The sequence below is a fragment of the Patagioenas fasciata genome, chromosome 2, assembly GCF_037038585.1.
Source record: "Patagioenas fasciata isolate bPatFas1 chromosome 2, bPatFas1.hap1, whole genome shotgun sequence".
NCBI classification, from domain to species: domain Eukaryota; kingdom Metazoa; phylum Chordata; class Aves; order Columbiformes; family Columbidae; genus Patagioenas; species Patagioenas fasciata.
In genome coordinates this window covers 162,892,998-162,919,795 of record NC_092521.1, presented here as the reverse complement: position 1 = coordinate 162,919,795, position 26,798 = coordinate 162,892,998, and the positions used below count along the sequence as shown (strand labels likewise).

Genomic DNA, 26,798 nt, shown 5'->3' with positions numbered 1-26,798 from the left:
TGCCTTTCCTGTACCAGATCTTCACATCTGATGGTTTAGCCATGAGTGCATGTTGTCCTATACCACACAGTGACTAGACACAGAGAGAATTTTGGAAGGCACTCTACTTGTTCCAAGCACACCCAGACATGAGGTGATACCTCCATGTTCACCCGATATGAGCAGAAGGCATAGGGAAAATGAGAAGTGACCAAAGGGTGATGTTTCTCCTCATTTCCCAAGTAGGGCATACGAAAAAACAAGACCCTTCACACACACATGCTGTGCTATAGGGCTGTGATGGAGATGCAGATAGTTATGGGTCTGCATGGACCCTGATGCCACTTGAGCTAAAATGAATCCAGTAGCTGAATTTGTTTGTTTGTAAATCAGTCATCTGTTTGTTGCACCACTGTCTCGGGAACAGCATTCAAATACAAAGGATTACAAAAACCCCACAATCAGTGGGATTTTTGCAACTCTTTTTTTTTTTTTATCCTGCTGGAAAATTACCACTGAAAAGCTTGAAGAAGGATATCTCTGGTGCCCCGACCAGCACTGCTCATCTCCATATGCTCCACATTCACCAGTGAGCCCTTGCTGAGCTGGCAGCCCAAGCAGCACAACTGTATCATTGCTACTATACCAATCCATTACTTTGCAAAGCACACAGCCAGCGTACAGCTCTCTATAAAACCAAACTATTCCCTGCTGTGTGGTGTTCAATATGTCAAAAGAAAGAAAAAAGAAAGATAAGAGAATTCCACTATAAGTGCAAAAATGTTTATTGTTGTTGCCGTTGCACAGCTCTGCACCCAATGCAAGACAATTCCTCTCTCATTAAGTCATGATGAATGATAGATGTGGCCAGCGGCTAAGACTAGTTCTTAGATTAAATGTTGTGAGAAATGTCTCTCTACCACCAGGCAGGTGAGATCATTTCTTTTTCCCATTATACTGGTTTCTTCTCTCTGTTTCTGAGTAACACAGCATGACTTGATAGTTTCTGCCTCTAAACTATTGACGTATGTTTGCTTTGAGAGGGGCCTCCTAAAGTGTGAAGAATGGGCCAAAGAGCTCCTAACTACTCACAGCAAGTGTGGCTGTCAGGCTGGAGCCTTCGTAGTGCTTAACCCTTTGCCAGGTTTTGCAGAATTAGGGGACTCCAGCAGGTCTTGTAGGATTTTCCTCTGGAGAAGCCAGAAGGCAGCTTTCCTGTTTTCTGGTCTAATCAGATGCAGTCTCTCTCAATCTCTAGATATTCTTTGAGTCATCTTCCTGTTGCACTTCAGAGCTTGTCTTTGTGTGTTTCACACATAAAGAATCACCACACTACACAGTGTCCATCAGAGAGGACATCAACACTTCTTTATTGAAGGAGTTGCTTGGGAGGGTCCAGTGGATGGATACTAAGGAGAATTTTGTTCCTGGTGCTATTCCCATTTTTGACCATGAGCAAGCTGTTCCATCACTGTATTTCTCTCAGTCTTTAACTGGTTCACTGGGGTCCAGTTTTCTTCATATATCAAGTTTCTGTGTGCAAAGTTAAGCAAAGCTGTATACTTTCAGAGGATCGAGGCCTTAAGACTGTAAGGGAATGTCTACATGGTTAATCAGAAGAGGTCTACAAAGGAAGCCAAAGTGCTGCCCCTCTGATCACCCATATTTGCTCCCTGCCTTAGTGGGAGAATCCAATCAGACTTTGGCAGATACAAGTCCTAGGACTTTTTTTATTTTTCATTCTTATATCAAAAAACCCAAAACAACAACAACAACCAAAACCAAAACAAACAAAACACAAAAAAACCCAACCAAACAACAATTTAAAAATCATCAAATCTCGTGTGCTGGGAACCCCACTGGAAGCACCTGCTCCCTGCACTGTACTAGCAAGCAGGGCTTTTATTGCTATTAATATTTCAAGATGAGACAAGGAACGAGAGACAGGTATGCAAAGCCAGATTCATAAACCTTGGATGGTTGACCTGGATGGGTTAGTTTAGATTGTTCACGAGTGACTAAATAGAGTTGGAGGTGAAAGGACAAATTATGAAGCCTTATGTTATTTGAAGAAAACAATCGTTCAATCAAAAATACCTTGCAATTGCTTGGAGAGGGATGTGAGCTGCAGAAGTTTGGTCTGGAACTCAAAGTTTCCAAGAGTTACAGGATATTTATTCCTGTCCAGAATTTTGGCTTGGGTTGTTGGAAGGAAGAGTCAGCCATGAATTTTGGATCTAACTTCAGACTGTGCTATCATAAATCCAAAAGAACTGGACGTTCTCGTCCAGGAATTCAGTTTTTTTTCTTTAAAGTGTGATTCACTCAGCATGACTAAGGGCATGTCTACATGGATGGACGAACAACTTCTTCCCACTCACCCCACCAGCCAGCTTTTTAACAGGGGTCATATGGCCACCTTGGCATGGTGTTGCATGTGGGTTAGTAGGAGTACTATCAAACAGACAGAGGCCTCACAGTAACTGTTGTGAACAGTAACATTTATTTCCTTTCAGATCTGTCCCTAATACTGAGAAGTTATAGAATTGCCTTTTAAGAATTTAACAACAACAACAAAAAAATCCTCTGGTTCATATCTGTGCGTACATATGTGTTTGCACACACAAAAATATTCTTTTCACATACACTTTGATCCTATAAGATTCCTGCCCATTTGAATGGGACTGTTCCTACACCTAAGTGCTTTGCTGGATCAGGGCCACTGCCAGGAAAGTGGAAAGTATTTCCTATATTATTCTGACTACACAGCAAAAGGGATTGTAATTAATATCTGCATTGCATTTCAGCTTATTCAATCTGCAGTAAAAACAAAGCTGTAGTAAAAGTGCTTACATGCTTTTTTTCAGACTGTTTTACCTATTGGATGCCTAGTAAGTCTCTTGTTAACACCAGAAAGGTCAGATATAAAGACAGATGGATTGTATATACAGAAGACAACACTACCCATAATTGAAGTTTCACACTTCAAATAGAAACTTCAATTTAAGGGGAGAGTACTAATCACTGAAGAAAAAAGATCTTGGAAAGAAACACATAAAGCTCTTATTTCCACCTCTAATTCCAGAGTGCATAGGATTATACCAGAAGTGGTGACGGAGTGTCCTAAAATAAACAGAATGACTTGAATTAAAGCCATTGTATTTTCCAAGCCAGACATTTCTAAAGTATTTCATTTCCCAGCCCAATACTTGTGAATCCTATCAAAAGGTCACATATTAAGGCACAAACCCTATAAACCAATTTTAGCCATTTACAAAAGGATCTAGCTAGCCAAGTCCTGCTTCAAACAAGACCTAAACACTTGAAATTAATCAGAAGCCCCAAACAGCCTGTGTATAGACCAAATCTGCCTTACCCTGCAGATGTCAAAGTACACTTAAGCTTGGAAGATTGCTGGCTGCATAGTTGTGGTCACCAACCATCACCAGACATCCTAAATCTAGAAGATGATGCCACGTCTTATTTTGCTAGAGGTGCAAAGATGTGATCAGTGCTGCAGCAAGGATGGCAGTATGTGGTAGTGGAAGTGTCACCAGCCTCTGGCCCATTTCTCTAGCCCTTGGGTGCTCACCCACAGCAGGATGCTGTAGTTTGTGTCTGTTGAGTCCATCGGAGACCAATCTTTGTGTTTCCTACATCCTGAGAGGTCCTTAAACACTAGGATATAAGATACCCCACAAGTGCCTGCTCTTGCACTCTCCTCTTGGAGCTGGGCTTTGTCTACCAGACAGGAATCAATGTATTTCCAGGAAAGAAAAGAGGGCAAAAGATGTTTCCCAAGGACTAGGTAAAAACTGGGGAAAGGAGTGGCTGGTGGTCTAGGATTAAGACCTAGGCTTCAGGTCCCTGCTACAGATTTTTTCACTTGTTACGCCATTGATGAGTTTAAAGAAAATTGCACGGGATCGCCAGGAAGCTGGGCCTGGAGCCCAGTTTTTATTTCCTCCAACTAAGAGCCCTTACAGTTAGGCTAAAGTTAGAATTCTCCTCTTTTTCTCTCTGGCTAGTCCTATAACTCTGCCAGTCCTGGCTGCTCTGCAGCCCTAGCAGAGTGCTGAAGGCAGAGATAGTCCCAACAGTGTTGGGTACAGACTGGGGTGGACAGAAGGGTTGCTGTCCCCCTCCTGTTGAGCACATCTTAGAGACCAAGGTCTTCTTCCTGGCTGGATGTGCTACTGTACAAAATAGTAGTGTTGCCACTGTCACCACCACACACGTGGCAGACCTGATTCCCTGCTGAGTGGTGGCACCCAGGGCTTCCCACTGCCTCTCAGCAAAGAGGTAAAAGCAGATTGAATTGTCCTCTGGACCTGTGTGCAGCCCAGTGATGGTCTCCTAAGTATGGAGAAAGAAAACACCAAAATTAGTTAAGCTGGACTGTAGTCTGCAGTCATTCAGAAGGGTCAGACTCTATTAGAAGAAAAGGTACTTAGGTACATTAGGCAATCTGGACTATATCACCTCCACTCTTTCTCAGGATGAGGCACCTAAAATTCCAGTGAAACAATATACAAACTAAGCAACCAAGCTTGGCCAATGACCACTCATTAAATGCTCATGGGGAGGAGAAGCCCATCTGCTTCATTTGTGTTCTTCATGTAAGAACATCAGCACAAGGAATGAACAGGGTGTTAGAGAAGAACTACATGCATCAGAGAAGCTGTCATCTCATATCAGCCTCATCTCTTCCATCATTCAAAAGCAAAGAGCAGAGTACTTGACTCACAGCTTCTCAGTGCCACCAAGCACTAGAGGATGTAATTTTTCCCTTCATTTCCCAAACAGGGAATAGTCTCTGCAATGTTGCAAGAAGGAACAAATGTCCCCAGAACTGAGCCTAAAACTGAGAAGTCTCGATGACAATTATGCACCATCAGGTGTCTCCATAGTGAGAGAACATCAGGTCCTAAATGGCTTTTTAGCAAATAAACTCCATCAGTTAGATTCAGCACCTGGAACTTCAACTCATTTTAAATAGAAAAATGCCCCTTCTCCTTTCCTAAAAGCCAAGTAACACAAAAATTTAGCAGAATACCAAAGATAAAGAAAGATTCTCCAAAGATTGAGTTACTCAGCCAAAAGCAGATTTCTCTCTGGAAGAGAATTTTTAGCTGGATATACCACTAGGACTGGAATGGTAACTATGTGATTATTTTCTTCTTTTTCCTGAGCTGTTCTGAGGATTTTCTGGCCTTAAAAATTAATAAAACTTGTTCTCAGCTTCTATAGCCTCTGAAGGTTCAACAGTCTTATAAATATCAGTCTAGTTTTAGTTGATTATGTTTAGATTTTAGGGGTCTGCCAGTGAAAACAGATATTTGAAAACATCAGTCTTGCCTTGAAGCAAACTTCATACCATTCCCAGGCTGGAAAGTCACGATTTGTGCTCAGCAGGCAGGTAAAACCTTTTAATATGCATTTTCCTTCTGAATTGTAGCGTAAGTAAATATCCTCCACATTTTCTGCAGAAAAGTATTTAAAAGTAGTTTTTTAAAGTTCCATTTAGGAAAATACATTCTGAATTGTTTCAAAACAAAATTACTATTTATAAATTGACTTGGTTGCTTTCATATCATCTTATGACAACTCATTAGCAGCCATGGTTTATACCTGTCATATAATGGGGTCACAGCATAATTATCAAAGTGTGTGTTTTTGTTCTTAAAGCCCTGAAAAGCAGTTGTGATTTAATATTGATTGAGGCATCTTATTTAGCATCCCATCCTCTTGGAGTTGTAATGAAATAGCTTCATACTTCGAACAAGGAGAGAGGATGAGATTTCAGTGTACTAATTAGAATAGTGACTGTTTTCAGTTTCTTAGAAAAGATTCTTGAGTATCACAATAAATGATACAGAAAAGGTATGTTCTTCTTACTTAATTCAAGTGCATAAATTGTGCTACTCTCTCCTGAGTATATTAGTGGAGCTGTTCTGTTTTCCTTGTTGACTGTGACAAAGTCCATCCATCTAAGCATAGGAGACAGCTCACCCCAGTGCAAACAGCTAAAAGACAAATAAATACTCAGGATATACCCCTCTGGGTGCCAGGCTTTGCACTGTATGTATGGCTGGTTTTCCTCATGGCTCTGCCCACCAGTCTTAAAATTGCAATTCACCCAGCCATGTTTTGACCCATTCATAGAGAAGACCTGGAGAACACCCATGTAGGAAACTGCTGGAGGTTTCTGGATATTCAGATCATTTAGCTGATGCCTACCCTACAACTAGCAGGTCAAATGAAATCCTCGCTTCCTTTAATTCAACGTTGATTCTTGTTTCACAGGCAAACTATATCTTCCTGTTTCTAGGATGAGCAGAATTCACCTTTTGAGCTGAAATCCAGTAAGGTTGCTTCTCTGGAGATGAATAATCTGGTTCCTGAATGTGGATCTGTACTGAAACCACATCTGGAATATTGTGTCCAGTTCTGGGCCCCTCTTTTACAGAAGGACAGGGAACTGCTGGAGAGAGTCCAGTGCAGGGCAATGAAGATGCTGAAGGGAGTGGAGCATCTCCCGTGTGAGGAAAGGCTGAGGGAGCTGGGGCTCTGGAGCTTGGAGAAGAGGAGACTGAGGGGTGACCTCATTCATGTTTATAAATATGTAAAGGGTGAGTGTCATGAGGAGGGAGCCAGGCTCTTCTCAGTGACAACCAATGATAGGACAAGGAGTAATGGGTTCAAACTGGAACACAGGAGGTTCCACTTAAATTTGAGAAGAAACTTCTTCTCAGTGAGGTTGCCAGAGCCTGGCCCAGGCTGCCCAGGGAGGTTGTGGAGTCTCCTTCTCTGCAGACATTCAAACCCACCTGGACACCTTCCTGTGGAACCTCAGCTGGGTGTTCCTGCTCCAGCGGGGGGATTGGACTGGATGAGCTTTTGAGGTCCCTTCCAATCCCTGACATTCTATGATTCTATGAAACCTGGGCAACCACTAGCAAGAGTGGGAGAGATGACATGCAGAAGTTGGGCTTGGTCAACTTCAGGATGATTATTTTAGAAGTGGTTAGATCTGTGAAAGCCCCAGTCCAGCTCTGATCCTTCCAACAGCTCAGCATCCTGTATGTCCATGATTCAGCTTAGATTCTGCCTTAGTTTTCATACACCTTTTAGGAACATTAGCTCCAATAGTACCATCACAATTCCCGTACTGGTCACGATCAGAGAGAAGATAGTGAGTTTGTGGGCCTTTGATTTTGCCCAGGAGGTTTCTATGTTATGCTGCATAATAATATACACAGAGAACATTAAAAGTATACTACTACTGATAAAATACAGCATTTTTCAGGATTTTGCTTGCATATTCCCTTCCCCCTTACACATAAAGAAAAAAAAAATTGGCAGCAAAATGAAAATCAAGATTCAGTGTTTATCTTCAGATTGCATATGGTTTAGGTAGCTCCAATGTGACCTTCTACTCAGGTCTGACCTATGAGGAACAGAGCTAAATTATGTATAATGGTTTTGTGATGAAACGCAATGCCAATTATAGGAGTGAGATGAGGCCATAAACATACTGCACATAAAAATCAGAGAAGGAACTTAAATCCCAGTCCCAGAACCAAAAGATTAGTGCTCTAACCACTGACTGTAGTCAAAGCTTCCTTCTGGAAACGAAGGTTAAATTTCTTCTTGTATTCCTGCTGTGTGGTCAGAAGAGTAATTTAAATGCTTTCAATAATATGAAGGTTAGAGTTTTCATCCTTTTTCTTTAGGAGGTTTTCTACATTTAGCACAATATTTTTCAATCAAAATTCAGGCAGTTTACTTCTAAGGCTAAAAATGGATAATGACTTTTCGGTCAATTGCTTTTGACTGTCAATATGAAACCTGCATTACCATTCCACAATATCATTAAACAATCAATAGCAATTAGTGTCTAGTCAAGCCTGGTGTTTTAATCATTTAAATCAAAATGTCCATAATTGTTATTGTATGTAAATATTTGAAGATGTTTATAGTGGAGATGAATTTTACCCATCTAACCAAGAGAATTAGAATTAGTGAGAGCACCAACAGGCTTTGAGCCTCATTTCCCCTCTTGCTGAAACTGGGACAAGAAGGAATGTGAACTTTCCATATCTTGGGTAACACCCTGCCCTATGAAGAGCAATATGGGTTTGTTGGATGGTGAACACTGTGTGCTGGGTATGGCAGAGTTTTGCTTTACCTAATTTCACAAGGGTTCAGGAAAGCCAGAGATTGCACAGTGCATTTGAGCCATGGGCTGAATTTGCTCTCCATATCACAGATTAGCAAAGGCTTTTTGTACACAGAAGAGCCCCTTGCTTACAGAAGTCATCGTGGATTATTTTGGACTAAAATAGTGTTTTGTGCCTGCAGCAGTGATCCTTAAGCAAATGACAGAGCAGCTCTTCCTGCTGCTGGCTTTACCCAGAACTATCTTGGCTTAGCACAGGGAGCTACATGCAGTGCTGCTATAGAACTCACTGAGGTCAGGCAGAGGATGAATTTGTCCTATTAAACATACCAAGACTCTTACTGAGGAACAGCATATGAATTGCTGTCTAAGGGAGTGGACGACGTCCTCACAAGCACAGTTACAGGAGTTGACCATGTGTCCCCCAACCTGCCACATTTGTGTTTATAAATAGGAGTGACTACTTCATTTGGCCTGGTCCATCACCCACTCTCCTCCGCAGAGCAACCCTCATTGATTTGTGGCCTTTCAGTACCTAAGAGGGGCCTATAAGAAAGATGGGGACAGAATTTTTAGCCTGTTGAGACAGGACAAGGGGTGATGGTTTTAAACTAAAGGAGGGGAGATTCAGGTTAAACATGAGGAAGAAATTTTTTACACCGAGGGTGGTGAGACACTGTCCCAGGTTGGCCAGAGAGGTGGTGGATGAACCATCCCTGGAGACATCCCAGGCCAGGCTGGACGGGGCTCTGAGCAACCTGAGCTGGTGAAGATGTCCCTGCTCATGGCAGGGGGGTTGGACCATATGAGCTTTGCAGGTCCCTTCCAACGCAAACTATTCCGTGATTCTATGACTATGAGAGATATTTGCTGTAGACAGAAACCATTCAAGCCCCTGGATCCCATTTTGGAAGCCACATGGGAAACAACAGCAGGAGAAGCTGCTTGGAGTTGCCACCATTAATACATCTCAGATGGTTAAGAAGGCATTAGAAAGGTATTAGCTGGGAAGAGAGAAGTTTGGAAGAATGATGTAAGAGTCATAATGTTCATGATTTGGGTGTGACAGGGCACACTGACATCTGCAGCATTCGGTTAACTCAGTGATTTATATCCAAAGATTTTTGAAAACACCTAATTGTCTCTGAATGTTGTTGCAAACTGACATGAACACTGCTAGCATTAACACAGCAAATAAATAAGCAAGATAACAGTGAAAACAGCAGAAAATAACTCAGGAAAAACATAAATCCTGCTAGCCTATTGCTCAAGCTAGCATGCAAACAGAGCCATGAAGGTGAACCAAGCAGCTACTCCAGGTGGCACATTCATTTTCCAGTTAATACAAGGAATACGGATTAAGAAAGTGCTGTGGGAACATTAAAAAATACCCCATGTCGTACAGGTCAGTTCAGAATATGGAAATACAGAATCAGTTTTCTTTGGTTTTAGGTCCCAGACATCTAAATATTTTAAACCCTGCTACTTGACATTCTAAGCCACCACCCACAGTTTATTTTCCTGGTTACACATTCTGTGCTTCTGTGTGATTCTGTGATTCAGCCCAGAAAAGGCTTAGGTATATGCTTAACAGTGAGTTCAGGTAGTCCCAACAAAGTCAAAGTGTTTAGGGGGCTAAGTCCTTGCACGATTGATGTTTTAGACCTTCTGGACATTCTGTCTGTGTCAGAGCTGTGCATCAAAGAAAAAAACAGGAGGTTTTGTGCTATCAGAAAAGCTCTAGAAAACTGGTGAGACAAAGCCCAGAAAACAATTTGCACCCATGTCCATAAGGACAAGGCATTTAGCAGGTTGAGGCAGCATATCTCATAGTGAAGCAGTCCTAGAAGGACATTTTGTGTTTGACAGTTGAATCCAGTAGAGTTCCCATGGCTCGGATGTTCCTACCGCCACATGAGTGCTTTCTAGGGGGACTTTCTGTTGCCATATGAATAAGTGTCCCACTGTTAGCCATGGCATTGATGGGACTGACTTGGTCCTGGCTGCCTGAGAAGCCCAGTTTTGCTATTCTGGGTATTCTGGGAGGTCTGAAAAAACAATTCCCTGAATAGTATGAATGACCAGTGACTATTTGGAAGCATAAAACTGATGACCAGAAGGGAACCTCTACAAAATTGGGATTTCCAGCTCTGCCATTACACATAACTTTTCCCGGCTTTGGTAGTTCATGAACAATCAGGTTTTAAATGCCGCTTTCTTCAGGCTATTTTCTTGTGTAAAGCATAAAACGGCAGCCTGAAATAGGTTCAGCAGAACCTATGCAAAATATCAAAGCCAGCCTCCTACACCCTCAAAGTGTTAAGAGCAGAGCCTGCATTCAGAATTTGAGCCCAACAAATTTCAAAAATACCACACTAAAGGAAGATTCAGCACCAGGCTCCAATGCCCCAAACAGAGAGGTTTAGGGGAAAAAAAAAAGGCAAGACCATTTTACATTTGCATAACAACAGTTTATGTATCCCAAACACCGCTCATAAACTTCAGCATAGCTGCAAGTAGGACCTTTCCTCCTTGAATCTTCATGATCTTATTATGTTTAACGACTAAACTAACAGTAACATTCATGAGATTCACAGACCAAAGGCAAAAGATGCCCTGGCTAAAATGTTGCCCCTCTACCTCCCAGCTCTGCAAACACTTTCACCACTTTATTTTTGTGTTTTCCTTCCCCATTCCTCTCCCTCTGCTGCTCTGCAGCATGCGCAGTATCTCTTTACCAATTTGGCATCTGGGTGTATCAGAAATAAGCCTAAAAGTCTGTTGAATTCCTCTGAGAATTACTTCTCTAACAGACTTTTCAGTTAAATTTTTTCATCTGGTTCCAGTCAGCATCCAGGTTTTAAAAAAGACAAGCCAGCAGTACTTGACAATCAGTTCTCAAAGCTAAAGGCTCTCCAATAACATGCCAGCAGAGGAAGAATTTTAATAGAACCCACAGGAATTTAGAGACTGCATTTTTTTTTCTTATACATGTTTCAGTTTTTATTTATTTTATTTTTTTCTTGAAAGACAGGTTTTCCCTTCTGGTGAACTCCAGCAACAGGCAATTTCCATTCATTTCTTGACTTCAGCTATTCAGACGAGTGGCCCAGATGCACATACGCTGTTTCATTTTCCAGTGAAGTCACCATCCGATTTCAAGGCTGTCCATAGGGAGACGTGGAGGATCTCCAGCAGTGCTATCACACTTAATATCGGCACACCCCCACCTTAAAAAGAATAAAAAACCAAAACCCAGTGCAGCAGGACTAACGTATCCAGCCACAACCAATTTCCCTGGTCATTGTGCTGAAGAGCTTTATCATTCCTGCAAGCGAACCACTCCCCTGCAGTGCAAGGTCAGGGCCCCTATAGAGGCTGCTTCCACTGAAAAGCAGAGGGAGGAGGAGACACGAAGATCCCTTAAATCAGGGGAAAGAAAAGACGCAATGAAAGATTTTCAACAACTTTCTAATATAAAACAGCTCTGCAAAACTAAAAAAGTGGCTGTGGGAAGCAGTCAGGAATCTGCTCTTTATCCCATCTCAGTACTGCTAAATGGTGAGAAACTTGGCAGAGGGCCCACACTTTTACTTATCTTCTAAGTCTAAAATCATGATGCTTTTTTTTTTTTCCCCATCTCTTAATTCTGTGCAAAGTGTTGTGCATAGAAGGGAAAACACTGCTTTAGATGTGAAACCGGCAGTAGAGCCTCTGGCATTCGGGTATTTTATTTCATCAAAATGAGCTTTTCTTCCGAGGTGAAGTGTACAATGTAACATTACTTAATTGCCCACACTGCTTGGTGGATGCTGACATATATTGTAGAAATGTTAACTGTTTTACATTTCAATGCATTCCCTCTCCCAGTCCTTCTACTCTGCTGCTTTGCTGGGATGAATCTGGCCAGCTGCCAGATAGGAAGCTTATTTTTCACTGGTGATCATAACTCCGGCTGGTTGTACCAAATAACGTAACTGGCGGTGTTAGGAGGTTTATACAGGAAGCCCTGCTGTGCTGCCTTAATTGGGATCACTCTTCTAGCGATAGAGTAAAAAGGTATTAAGATAAATGAACTGCTTATTGGAAACTACGAATGCCTCCCCGCATCAAGTTCACAGATAGGGAAAGCGAATGCCGCTTCTCTCCTCTTTCTCCTGAGCTCCTCCTTCCATTATTGCAGCTCCCCAGCCACGCATTCTTCTCCTCCAGCCTAGCAATGCCGCTTTTACAGCCCCGACCAAGATTACATGCATTTGTCCGCCCTAAAGACCGGATGGCATCCCACGGCTGACTCAATTTTCTCTTGTTCTCAATACCCTGCTGCCCTGATGGAGTCAAACTGTGGGGACGTTTCTGCCTGGAGTCTCCTATGCATCTGGCCACTGGCTCTTTTACAGCACTGCTGTCTGGAGGTCCTCCTCACTCACACCAAACACAGTCCACAGGCCCATGAAAAGAAGGCAATTAAACATTTACATAGTGTGGCTCTAATGGTGCTACAAGATCTAGTGACAAGAGTGAGGCTACTGCAACCAGGACCAAATTTTGTCCCTGTATTGTGAAGATGGTGACTTCAGAGGTGTGCAAGGCACACCCTGTAAATCTTTTGTGTTGTTTCCTATCATCTGCTAGGTCCAGGCAAACTGGATCCAGGGATCTGGCAACTTGAGAAAAACACATTCACACAGTCCCACAGAGACCAAAACTTTTACGTGAATACACTGGTCCATCAACCAGTGCCCACAAGAGATGCTTTGAGAGAGACCAGCTGAGCTACACTGGGTAAAGAGACAGGCTCTACCTGCAGTAATGCAATAACTCGATGTTTCCAAATGGTTAGATTTAGGTCAAAAGGTAAGCAAAGAAGTTTCTCGGTGCTGATTCACCCTGGGGTCATTCAGTTTTATTTAAGTAAGGTCCACTTCAGGTCCCTCTCAATCTCTTTGCAAGCTGACCCAAATCCGCACTTGACTGGTTCCATGCTGACACAGGGAGGTAACATCTGAAACCCTGATTCATCACCCATGCAATTTGTTGGCCCCACTGTAGCTAGTAAGCATCGGAAATAAAGAAATCCTGCTGGTATGATTCTTGTAGCAACACACTGCTTCCTCCTCAGATTTGTACCGTTAAGACAAAAGGAGAACAGACCTGATTTGATTGATTTGCTTCTGATCACAATTAACTTAGGTGTCTGTCAATTAGACACCTGGACCAAATCTTTCTCTTTATCATGGTCAGACATGAGCTGAAATGATACAGGCGCCCTGTGGGCACCTCTTGGAGGAGCTGAATTTGCTTTCCCCCTGCCACCTTGGCTATAAAGAACGCCCAGACTGACTGCTTCGAACTTGAACTCTGCCCGAGTTTGCATCTAAAACCGTCCTTTAAAAATATAAACTAGGCTAGAAGCATCCCATCTGAAGCTATAGGGGTGTAAATCCTCCACTCTGTTTCAAGTAGGAATTTGCTCCCCGCTCTGGGAACATCAGCCTCAGAGGGGCATCAGCACGAGGATTGCCTACAAGTGACCACTCTTCTTCCACCTCTGTAGGACAAACAAACACACTCTATAGAGCTAGACCCAGGCAGAATAGTTCCTCAGCATGAATCTTCATCCCCTCAAATACAGGAAGAAAGATCCCAGCGACTTTCCCAGGACTAAGCAGCTCAGCCAACATTTCCAGAAGACAAACTGCACACAGCAGAGTGTACCTGTTATCCACTGATGCACAGATAGCTCCGTGCTTTCCAGGCTGGCTATGCAGGTCATGCAAAATGTTCATACTTGTATAGGAAATTAACTCATTCTTCATGCAAGACAAAGGTCTGACATTCTCCTTCAGTTTTAAAAACACTTAGGGGGCAGGCACAAGAGTATTTCAAACCACAGCAGCTATTCCCTTTCACTTTCCTAAGTCTTATATTTCGGTGTGCTCTCTAAGTTCAAGAGGCACAACTGAAACCTGTCTGGTCCAGCTCCCATCTGTCTTCAACTGTCTCATTTCCTGGAGGCCCAGCATAGAGGTCACTTCATTCAAAGCCCACCACAACCATAAAGTGGTGTTTTATTCACACTATTGTCCTTTTGAGACTGGATGGCAATTCAGCATTACCTTGTTTACAACCAGCCCCGCCAGCAACCTGACTGATTTGATAAGTGCTGCTCCTCCATTAAGGCTCCACCTATATATAATTCCTACAGCTTGCTGCTGTTTCACCTTTCAGAGCTCATCTGCAGAATCAAGGTCCTCCTTGCTCATATTCGGGTGCTTTGGGTGAGGGGATGGATGGCAGCAGGACACACAGGGTTCATTCCCCACTCTGCCAGGAACTTGCTTGCCACTTGCCCTAACAACATTATCAGCTCACCAAGATATGGAGGATTTGGATGACATATCAAGCTTGACCTCATCACAGCCCAGGACTCTGCTAGGCCTTGGCTTTGGCTGAGCAGTTTTGATCCATGAGCTCACCCCGCATCAGCTCCCTTTGGCCAGGGCTGGAGCTTTCTAAAGGAGTAATTCCCTGCTCTTGGCCATGCTTAGCCAAGGATTTATGGCAGCGACACTGAGTCTTATGAGAGCAGAGTCTCCAGAAGGCACAAAAAGACAAGCTGCTTGCACTCAGAGCTTCTTAGGTCAAGGAGGCTGACTGTTCATTGCCTTCACTTCATTTTGGGAAACAGGATTTTGTTGGTATTCTTTGGTGAATAAACAAAATAGTATCAGTCCAGTACCTGGCCTACATCACTGCTTGCTTATCCTAACAGAAACAACCTTGCAAGTCCCAAATATTGACCTGCCACTTGGTCACAAGGACAAAAGTATTATTTCCTTCTTTAACTGGTTTTACACTTGGACACAATGGCAGAGAATGAGATTGTGAGAGAAGATTTTTCTTCATTTTCACTGTAGAAATCAATACCCATTTCCATGGTGGGTTTGCGCTGTCTCCCCTCCAGAGCTCATGGAGGGGACTGGACTCTCCTCCACATGCTGCTGCCCTGTAGGTGGTTATCACAGTACCATAGCAGGGAAAGGCTGAACTCCATCTTCCATCCCACAGGAGAGATCCAAAACACTCAGAGCCCCCTGTTCAGCAAAGAGTGAGAAAGAGCTGGAAGGAGCTGGGATGATGCCGTGATCTGTCAGGAGCAGCAGAGCAGAGAGGAGGAGGGCAGGGATGGAGAATTGCACATCACCATCACCTGCTTCCACTCTGACGGCATGGTGACAAACCGCACGGTGACGTTCCCATGCACCGTCTTGACAACCCATCAGCGAGGTGCAAACAGCAAAGTGTTGCATGGTAAAGAGGCCTGGCATAATGGCCTAGGCAAATGTGCAGGTAGGCTGTAGGAAAGCCAGAAGTTCACAAGTACCTCGTTAAACATGACAAGGGTGTTATATCCTCAAGGCTCAGAGATCTCCATTTTGGCTAAAAAAGAGATACCAAAACCTTTTCCTTTTCAAGGACAGTAGTGTCACAGCATTTTCTATCCAGGTTACACCAGCAACCTCAATAAAAGTGAACCCTGACCTCTCCACACAACTCCACAGCCCTCCTCTACATGCTATCCACCTCCCTCAAACCCATGCACAGCACCACTGCCCTTATGTGTATGACCCCTCCTGCACAACATCACAGCCTACTTCCTCCCAGCTCTATACGCCACCCCATAAACCCAGGAGTGGGATTCACCAGGAGAGAGTGATGAGCTGCTTTCCATGGATACCCCTAAGCTGCCTACGCGTGGGCTTATCCTGCCACAGAGTCTGATCCCCACCACTCAGCTGGGACCAAGTCATCCCATCTTCTTGAAGCTGTCATATGCTAGATGCATGTCAGGAGCTTAGAAAAGTACTTTAATTAGCAAGGAACTATAATGATGCTTCAGGGAAGGCATACTTTGATGGTGATTTAGGGATGCTAAACTTTTTCCTAACAAGGAGAAGTAATAGACAGTAAGGAAGGCTATAGAAAAGAGATTTGTTGCACTGAATCCCACATACTTTAGACACAGGAATGGAGAACTTGTGGCCCTTCCATAAACCACAATTCCGTTTTGTACAGCTCATGGGCACATTGTTTTTTTGGCATTATTATGGACTGACGTTTGTTTCTCGTTCACCAAATGAGTCCAAAACACTGATTCAGCCCTTGGAAAAGTTTTCTAACTCCTGCTTCAAAATGTGAACAAAAAGCACCTGCCCTGCCCAAAACACTTCACCTCACATTGCCAGTAAATCCTTCCAGAGCAGATATCAGTTCCAGCCTGCATCTCTCTGTCATTTTCCCCTGTTTACAGAGCATTGACCCATAGAAGCTTCTGTCTAGCTGCTTTCCTAGTGCCTCCTCAAAGAGATTTGATCTGGTTGTTTACTGAACTTTGTCCAGTGTTTATTATTTAAGGGATTAATAAGATAGATGTGAACACTTTCAGCCTAGCTGTGCTTTGGGTTACCAGGATGATTGTTTAACATGTTCCAGCCTCCATGGGTGTAGTCGCCAATTAAAAGGGTTCCAGTGGGAGCCTGTTAACCTCCCTGTATACTGAAGTAAAACAATTTATCTCCTTAGTTCCTGAATTTCCACCAGAAGCTCTTCAGTCATGTCCAGAGCCAGGCAACCTGCTGGCTCTGAGCAGTCTCACAAAGTCAGCTCCTTTTCCTGTTTATGATTTTGCCACAAATAGAGGCTGATCTTTCCCAAATTCACACCTATTCACACTTAATTAGCTCAACTGGTATGTACAAACCTATGCTGACATGAGCGTTGCTCACACAGAGATCATCGCAGCTGTGAATAAAAAGATCCTGACTCCTTATCTGCTCTTCATGCTACTGGGACCATGTGTCTCATCCCAGCCTTCAACTGTATAAGCTGAGAACTAAGCATGAAGATTTTCACATGGCTTTACCAATGCCGCTTACACAAACGCATGAGTGAAAGTCCTCTTATCCATGCTTTGATAAGCAGAAATAATTTCATGTCTAAGCACACAAGACCGGCAGTCATACGACACGGCAGTGTGGTTTTCCAGCTTATCTTTACATGAGGTAGGGTCTGAATGCCAGTCCTACTGTCCAAGCATTTCCATATAACTGACTAGCACTGCTTGGAAAAGTCCCTGAGAGATCACCAGATGTGCTGTGCACAACCGATGTTGCACGAAGGCATCATGCAGACATGGAAATATCCTGACAGCAATGACTTCTCAGTCTTTAATATGGTATTTTTGACAATCCTCTACATTGCCCCTGAATTTTGACTTAAAGTTACATGGGGAGGGCATTCTGTGGACCGCTACCCAAACTAGTCTTCTTTTTGCTGCAGTTTTTTCTTTGAAGTCCCCAAGTATGTGGGGTTTCACATGGACCTCACATTAATATCCCTCATTCTCATAAGGAGAACTTCTTGCATGTACCATTATGTGACTCTTACAGTCAGAGCTGCAGAAAGAAGTGGTAAACATCTAAAATTTGGCTACAAAAGGGCTCATGTCTGGTCACATGATGGAGGAAATAGAAGGTTAGAAGGTCATGAAGGGATCACAGTCACTATGCAGCTCTGTTTGGGGCCAAAACCAAAAGTCACGCTTTAATGGTCTATTCAGTGTCCTGCTGTCTTTTCGAGTGAATCAATGTCCCATTTAATTACAGGTTTTGGTAACTCCATTTCTCATTCCATTCTAAGCAACATCCATGACATCAGCAGAAACAGACTAAAGACACATCCAACATAATTGTCACCAAAATGACAGTTTCCTCCATGGAATGACAGGCAGGTGTCCTGTCCATGACAAGAGGTGGAAGCAGACCTGCTACAGAACCTGACACACATGTGTACATAGATGAGGGTTGGGTGCATTGTGATCATACCTACGGGATTCTCCAGGGTTCATCGGATCTGATATGGCTGACTGCTGTGGACACACACAGGGTCCACAGCTTTAAGAGGAGTAAGAAGTCATGGGAGAAGAATAAGGGAAAGAAGGTTAGGAGCCAGCCAAGCTTGCCCATTGGCTATGGTGTGAACATACCTGAGCTCTGGAGAAAGTACAAGTCCTGGTGCATCAGTGTTTGCGTCTGAGTGATATGGGATGGCAGACTGTATAGATTATGTTCTTAGGGACATGGTTTACTGCTGGTGTTAAGTTCATGGTTGGACTTGAAGATCTGGAGGGTCTCTGTCAGCCAAAATGATTCTATGATTCCATGGATACCTCCAGTCCCGTCTTTTTACACATCCAGCTGCAATCAGTATGTCACAAGAATCTGTAAACAGTAAAGAAAAAAAATACAAATATGTGTTTTTTGGTTTTGTGGGGGTGCTTTTTTTTTTCTTTCCACAAGCCACCTGCTCTCTGTCAGTGCGGAGCACAACTTTCTGTGTAGCAGACCAATGAACAAAACTGGAAAGCATCTGTCCTGCAACTGGATCCCAGCCCATGACAAAGAGAGAATCTGATCCACGACAAACAGTTGGGAAGAGCATTCAATGCTCACCCTGTGCTTTACAGCCCATCCACAGCTTTCTGCCAAGACCAACCAGAACTTCTGCTCAACACCAAAAAGAAGGATGGGGGAAAGAAAAAGGTAAAGTAATTCTGCATCACAACAACCTTACGTTCTAGAAGGAGACAAATGGTGTTTGCCACAGTTTTCTTATGACCGAATACTACAGGTAAGCAATCCAGCTCTGTTCTTATTAAATTAAAATGCAACATTTCTGAGGGCATTTATGAGATTAGGAGAAAACCCCACATAGTCCATCTTCACCTATATGATAAAGTGTCACCCTCGGTGGATAGAAAGCCTTGATTTAGTCATTCATTCAGAAGAGTTTTGAGTCCTGGTAGGCCAGGAGCTAAGCTTTCAGCATTCAGGGCTAGATTTAGGGAGTTGCCATGTCAACACACCTCCACCGTTAGCAAGAACACCTCAGAGACTGGGATGTGAACTAGAAGCCCTATTTTTAAGTCTCCATATTCAAATTCAGCACAACATAAACCTCAGCCTGAAATTCCCTTGAAACTGTTGAAATCCTCCCCACTGTACCCAAGGTGGAATTTGGTCTGCAACCCTGTGACCACCTCAGGCCAATAAAGTAAAAAAAATAATATCCTTTCTGCTGAGCAACAGCTAGAACATCCTTCTTCCTTAGAAGAATATGAGCCCATGGAAAAGTAAATTCACTCAGATATAACATTTCCAAGGGGGTTATTCTTCTCTCTCACTCCCAAAATGGGGGAAAGCTCTTTGCCAGCATGTAATTTCTTTCCTAATCACATTGCAGTGTCACATACCAGTGAGCTAAGGGCTCCCGCAGCAGCGTTATTCTCCGGCATATGTGACTTTGTATAACATGTGCTTCGCTCGGCAGTCATCAGCAACAGAGAGCAAGAACATACTTCTTCCTCTATGACATTATTAGGCATTAAGAGCACTATATAGCAGTGCATTTCAGCTTCTTTATTTTCTCCCTGTAAAAGCAGCTTGGCCACCTGGTGTGCTGCACACACAGTTAAATTCCAAATGTAATGTATTTTGTAGTGAAAGAGATTAGAAAGCTGCTGTAATGAATCTCATTACCAGTGTCTTTATATCCTCATCTAGTTGGAAGCAGAGATCATCCAGACCTAGGTACTGTACTTATTTAAAAGAATATCATCTACCTCTCAACCCTGTCATTACAAGACAAATTGTTTCCTTTGGCTTGATGTTCTAGTCATGCTTTTCTCAGTCTTAAAACATGTTAGCAGCCAGATTTTCTGGAGAACTGAAGGCCAGATTTCTAAGTGCTCAGCAGCCGCAACTGGGCTAGATTATTTTACAAGTGTTTGATTCCCATTTAGACACCTAAAATAAGAGCCAGATTTTCAGACATGCTCAGAAGCCTCCAAGATCTTCTGAAAATCTGGACCTAGAGTTACTCCAGTAACTTGCCAAATTAGTGGAAATTAAAGTAGACAGTGTCTCATCATGTTACTTGTAATGATAAACAAGCAATCTTAGTGTTAGATCCATTTCCAAACCCCATCCCCCGCTTCAATGGCAGTTGTTTGCTGCTCTATTCAAACACATACCAACCCTTCCAACTGTGATTTCTATGTAAAGAAAAAAAAATCCAACTTTTTGTATCTTCATATGTTCTCAGAAGAAGAAAAATACATCATTTAAGATACGTTTGGTCAACTTTTCGAAGACTGTTGTGTAGTGGTAAAGATATTGCCGGGAAACTTCAATACAGAAAACAAATATTGGGAAATCATTACAGCTGGTAGGTTGGAATGGAGAGTCCTTTGTATCTCTGACAGCTGAATACATGTGTCCTTCCTTGGGTTATGGCAGACAGGCCTCTCATCCTGCCTTTCACTTACATGACTGCTCAAACATATGTAATCACCTCACTTTTTCATGCTATAAGTGTTTCGTCATAGAATGGTTTGGGATGGAAAGGACCTTCAAGATGATCTAGTTCCAAGTCCCCTGCCATGGGCAGGGACACCTTCTACTAGACCAAATTGCTCAGAGCCCCGTCCAGCCTTGCCTTGAACACTTCCAGGAATGGGGCATCAACAGCTTCTTGTAAGTCCCCTTTAGGTACTGGAAGGCTGCTCTAAGGTTTCCTCACAACCTTCTCTTCTCCAGGCTGAACATCCCAGCTCTCTCAGTCTGTCTCCATAGGAGAGGTGCTCCAACCCTCTGATCATCTTTGTGGCCGTCCTCTGGACTCATTCCAACTTCATAAGACTCCAACTGAAATGCAAGAACCACCCCTCCCTTCTGATCCCATGGCTGTGCTGTTTCCTGACCTAGAGTTCAAGAACAGATGTGGGCCAAAACTGATTTTCCTCTCTCAAGAATGTTTCCAAAATTCCAAGTATTTTCATAAGAGCATGACAGAAAGCCTCCAGACTGAAAATTTTGGAGAGACTCAATCACTGAGGAATAGTTGTACAGGAGACTCCTTCAACCAATCCCAGCCAGACCAAGGCCTGCTTTAGGCTAAGCTTCAAACTCTGCCAAAGCTTTTCCTCTTTTGTTCAATAACTTAGCATTTATTAGGCAATCAAATAAGATTTACTGGCTATCATTTGGGTGGTCAGAAGAAATAGGACATTACAATTTCAGAGAGAGACATTCCCTTCTAGTCCTTCCTTGGCTGAACCTTCACATTTGTTGATTTACAATCACTGGGATTTCAGATCAGCCAACTTCTGGTTTGTGCTTCTATTTTTCTATTTATTAACTTAAACTTGCCTGATACAACCATCCTCGCTAGTGCTGTATCACATCCCAATACAAATGAACCCCTTCATTTATTCCAAACTCCTCTGTACAAATACCCAAACTACAGAAGAAAATCAGGACTCACCCATGAATGACTTGTTGACTGGATGGGGACAGTCCTTATAAATATTCTTTGTAAGGAAGTTTTACCTGTTCTGGAGGTAATATATTTCAGTGTGAAAATATAGCAGATTGGGATGATAAAACTCATCCTATGATCAAAACCCTGAAAAAAGACCTGTTTTCAGTTCTCTGATCAGATGATACAGACTTTCTGTATGGCCTTGGGCAAATTTTTAAACCTATTAGTTCCTCAAATGAGGATAAAGTCACCTCTTTTCTCCCATTCTGTCTGATGAGTATGGTGCAGTCTCTTCCTATTTGTCACAATGCCAAAAAAAAAAATCAAGGACCTCAGCCCAACAGTATTCAAGAACTAAGGTATTTTAAGGAGAGCAGAGAAAAGGAGTCAGCAAAATGTGCGTGCACCAGTAAGAAAATCTCAGGCATTTCAGGTGATAGATTCAGTGCCAAATAGTAACAATACTCACATACATATTCTAAAGAGAAGCTTTCAGCCTTCCTCAATAGCTTGTTCTGCCAAAGCTGGCTCTGAGAGCACCACCCTGCAAACCCTAAAGGCAAAGATATGCTTTGCAACTCATTTAGAGACAAGTAAATAGGGAGGAGATCTGCTGGAAGATGCAAGGAAAGAACCATGCATGTAAAAACGCCATCATTTACAGATAAACACAGAGAACATTTTATTTTTGAACCGATGAGGTTTGGTAGGCACAACAAGTTATCCATTCACTGCTGCTACCCTTCATCTCTTGCTCCAGTCTATCAGCATTGTAAGGCAGCATATCTGGATGTGAAGCACTCCCCGTATGAACGGGCTATTCATCTTCTGACACCGCGCAGGCAGAGCATGTGAAATGTCGGGAGATTAGACACTGCCAGGGTGAGAGATTCCTCCATGCAATTAAAGTGTGAAGAAGACATAAATCACAGATTTAAATGACTCCATCCAAACAGCCGCCACACGCAGTCCCCTCGGCAGAGGCAGGGTGGGCTTGGCAGCGGGGTAACCAGCCCCAAGTCTGATGGAGGAGACGGTGTTTGGACCGTGGCATAAGCACAGAGATGGAGGTGTCGGTTGTGCAGCCTTTCCTAATGGGCTGTGATTGAGGAGGCAGCGATGGGCTGCTCTGGCAGGTGAGGCAGACACAGTGAAATAGCCCAGGGAAGCAGGGTGAGGAGCAGAGGCGAGATGAAACAGCAATATTTGAATAAAACCGGTGTCAGAGAAGCGGCCATGCTGATATAATATCAGCAATGAGAGGGAGAATGTAAGAAAAAGTACATGGTAAATTAAGCACCAAGGCTGTTAAAGGTTCAGTTATTTTCCAGCTAGTTGCCTTCTGATTGTTCATTAAAGTACAATATCCAGCCCTGAAAAACAGCCAGTGAAAGTTCACTCATTTTTCCTGTTGGCAAGTGGTCACAGGATCTGGAGACAACCTGGCTCCCCGGATCTTGACTCACTGCAGTGGTGCCTTGGTCATTAATATTCATATAAGAGCTAATGGTGCAGAGTTGGGTGTTTGCATTCGTCCTTCCTGGTATTTCCTACACTTGGATGTACGCAGCACTCACGTTTTCCATGGGAGAGGCATGAGACTTGGTAGAGTGCTCAAGCCCTCCTTTCTAGAGACAAGTTCGGAACCCCATTTTCCATTAAAAAAACCCAATAAAATAAAATAATGCATTCCTCAGAGCTGAGGACTGAAGAATGACCTCCGTGTCAAAAACACCAGAGGACAAAGGAAAATAATTGATTTCTATTTAGTAGAAATCTCATGATTTTTAAGCCAGTCTCCTGGTTGTGGCAGTGTTGAGCGTGATGTTTTTTGCAATTTCTGAGCCATCAATCCTGGCTCTCCCAGCAGAAGAAGAATGGAGAAACATGAGCAGCAATGTCCTAAACCACCATGCTTTCAGGAAAAAAAGAAAGAGGAGGGTCTGAGATGGCTTTGAAGGATGCTCATAAAGGTTACCATCTCTTCTTTCATCCTAAACCCACTCGTGGCCCACAGAGACAGCCTTGGCTGCAGCCCCAGGCTTAGTGGAGTGTTAACTCCCCAGCACCCTGGCGCTGCGGGTCTGCAGGCAGGGAGATGTCACCTGCCCCAGGCTCAGCACAGCATCACCAGGTCCCTTGTGCTGCCCACATCCGGCACTGGGGATCATAAAATCATAGAATCATTTTGGTTGCAAGAAACTCTGAAGATCATTGAGTTCAACTGTTAACCTAACCCGGGCACTCCCCCATGTCCCTAAGAACCTCATCTATGTGTCTTTTAAAGCCCTCCAAGGATGGTGATTCCACCACTGCCCCGGGCAGCCTGTTCCAATGCTTGACAACCCTTTCTGGGAAGAAGCTTTTTCCCTAATATCCAGTTTAAACCTCTCCTGGCACAACTTGAAGCCATTTCCTCTTGTCTTATACCTTGTTAGTTGAGAGAAGAGTCCGACCCCTTCTGTGCTACAACCTCCTTTCAGGTAGTTGTAGAGAGAGAGAAGGTCTCCCTTATCTCACTTATCCTCCCTAGGGGATGGTGACTCGAAACCCATGGACACCGAGCCAGGGTGAGTGTGATGCAGGGGTTTATAGGGGAGGCTAAAACCCCTGGCAATACCCCAACCCCACAGCCAGCAAACTTGCGATCGTGGTAAAGCTGTCTTTCCCAAATGTGCAAACTCCTGAGACTGCAGCACTGGTCTGCAGGAGCTGTCAACAGCAATACCTTTTGTGCAAAGGGTTCAAAGGTCTCAGGAGCTGTGTACCCAGATGGGTGCTAAGGGTGCGGGATGCTCCCCAGGCAGGTGGGGTGTCTATTGGCATTGGCAGCAGGGGTCTCTCCTGAAGGGGAGCTGCCACAGCTTCAGACGTGTGCTACCCCTTTAGTTCCGCCACTGCAGGGCTGTGACATCCCCACACAGCCCTGCCCCTTTAACGGGAACGGGGTGAAATACAAGGAGCTGAGCGCTGGTCCCAAACGCTTGAAACCCACCATGTGGGCCCAGCGAGACACAAGCTCGCCGCAACCCAGCACGTCGGCAGGCGGCATTTCTCTCTCCCTGCAGATATCACTCCGTCTCCGAGGACAGCGAGGGGGGAAAAACAAGCAGAGACACAAGCTGGTTGAAGGCACGTTGCCGGTGCCCTGCGCTAGCCTTGAAATACGGGGCACTGCCGTCCTCATTCGTGCCTGGCAGCAAATCTCTGCGATGTTTGCTCCTGCTTGTTGCACTCTCAGGGAGGACTTTTGGGGCAGGGACCTGCTCCCAGTTGGCGTCGATTCATCTGCCGTGCAGTGTTGCGGGGCTGCGGTATCTTGCAGAAAGCTCCCACACTGATTTTTGTCAAGAGCGCCGGGCAATAATGGAATGACACCTCGCTGTGTTTGCAAACAAACACTGCCTCCCTTCCTGTTTAACACCATCTGCCACCCAACCCAATTTCCCTACCCCCGTCCCTCCCCAAAAATGACAGCCAGAGACAACTCCAAAAAGCAGCTGCTAAGACAAACCGTGCTCTTTCACGCTCACGTTTCCAAGGTGCTAGCAAGGAGCCTGCGGTCCTGCACTGCCCCTGCCCACGCACCAGTACACACCTTGCTGCATGCTCAGAGCTGAAAAACTGTCTGGGCTGGGGGTTTCTTTATCGCTGCTAAAAAAAACCAAACTAGCTCAATGTGAGTTTGCTCTCAAGTTTTTCTGTTGCATGGTCTTCTCCCTGCCCAGCATTTGGAAATTGTGTGGACGTGGGGGTGGAGGTAAGAGGAGACTCCACTTAGCTCCCCATCTCCACCAGCAGATTAGCTCAGCTTCCCTGCATGGCTTTCCCCAACAGCACTTGCAGGCTCAAACCCAGGGCTGATCGGGTTATGACATGTATCTGGCACCCACGCAATCACAAACATTTCCCCAGGGCTACTGCACTGACTGATGTGCCTCCAGGGAGCAGATAAAAGTCTTCCAGACTAGCCCAGCTTTTGGGCCAGCCTTTCTCATTTGCTCTCCTTGAAATGAAGAAAAAGGAGTAAAAGGAAATAACTTCATACATCCAAGGAATGAGTTTACCCAAGAAGGATCAGACTCCTCAGGGCTTCGATCAAGGTGGGGAAAAAAACAATTCCTTGAGTAAAGAGACTGGTTGAAGAAAATCAAACACTCTGCTCGCAGCACTGCAGGTGGGAACCTGCTGCCTTATTTATCACAGAACTGCAGAAAACAAAAAATGAGGGTGTTGCATCCCACAATGCCCCGGATAAGATATTAACACTTTTATGACATCTTTATTCTATACTTTCCTTGCCATTAACAGCCGGGACTGTTAACTAGAGCTCACGTGTATCATGTTAAAAAACAGAGACTCTTTCACATGTTTCGTACCCATTGTCCATAACATTCAAGTCCTCCCCTCTGCATGGCAGAGATATCCCCCTGGCCAAGCCAAGGAATTGAGAAGGTGCCCCTATCTTGGGGCACACACACATCTCCTGGCCTCAGCTCCATCATGCAAGAGGGACTTGAGCTCCAATATTTAAACATGACCCAGTAGACACACTGTCCTGATACAATCTTAAGCCTCAACCACTACTTAAATAGAAAGCACCCAATTACTTTCAGGCAATACCCAAAGATAATGTAGACTGTCAGCTACCGGCATTTTTATGTGGATGGTCTTTACATAGTGCTCATCCTTTGCATGAAAGTGAGCGGTTTGTATTTAAGAGGGTAGCTTTATTTCTTCTCCTGGGAGGGGATAGATTAATGCGAAATGAGTGTTATCTTCCTGCCTATCAACAGCTAGGCCAGGCTCACATCCATTGTAATTTGAGGCATAGTTCAAAAGAAAACTATCTGGATCTTTTTTCAAGATCCCATTAATCATCTCCTTCACACTCCCTTTCTAGCAGCTCTCCAGTATGCCATTTGAAGCTGGATGTATTAAAATGCTTGAGAACATTTAAGTCTATTCTTGCTCAGAAAGTCTTCAGTATGTCCACATTCATTATTGTTCAGCCTCCACAACTCCTAGGTGTTGTTTCTGAGTAACCACAGCTGGTTTACTCTTTCTGGGGATAGACACAGAGGTTACTGAGGTCGTCATGGACAACCCTGCTCTTTTGGATATGTATGTCCCATGGTATGAACAACCATGGACAGCCCTGCTGTTTCAGATACATATGTCCCATAGTATGAATTTTTAAATCAGGAGAGGTCAATCCTACATGCTGAACATCCCAGCAATCGTGGGGAGGGGC

The 26,798-nt window shown here is 43.9% G+C and overlaps 1 long non-coding RNA gene across 1 annotated transcript in view; it reads right to left on the bottom strand.

Annotated features, from left to right (window-relative positions):
* Window positions 1-11,094: 11,094 nt before the first annotated feature.
* LOC139827454 (uncharacterized) overlaps window positions 11,095-26,798 on the bottom strand; it is an 89,771-nt gene continuing 74,067 nt past the window's right edge. The window contains exons 2-3 of the long non-coding RNA XR_011737996.1: window positions 18,210-18,444; window positions 11,095-11,391 (exon numbers count right to left, since the gene is read on the bottom strand). This is a non-coding gene — a long non-coding RNA (uncharacterized lncRNA). The remainder of the gene's footprint in view (window positions 11,392-18,209; window positions 18,445-26,798) is intronic.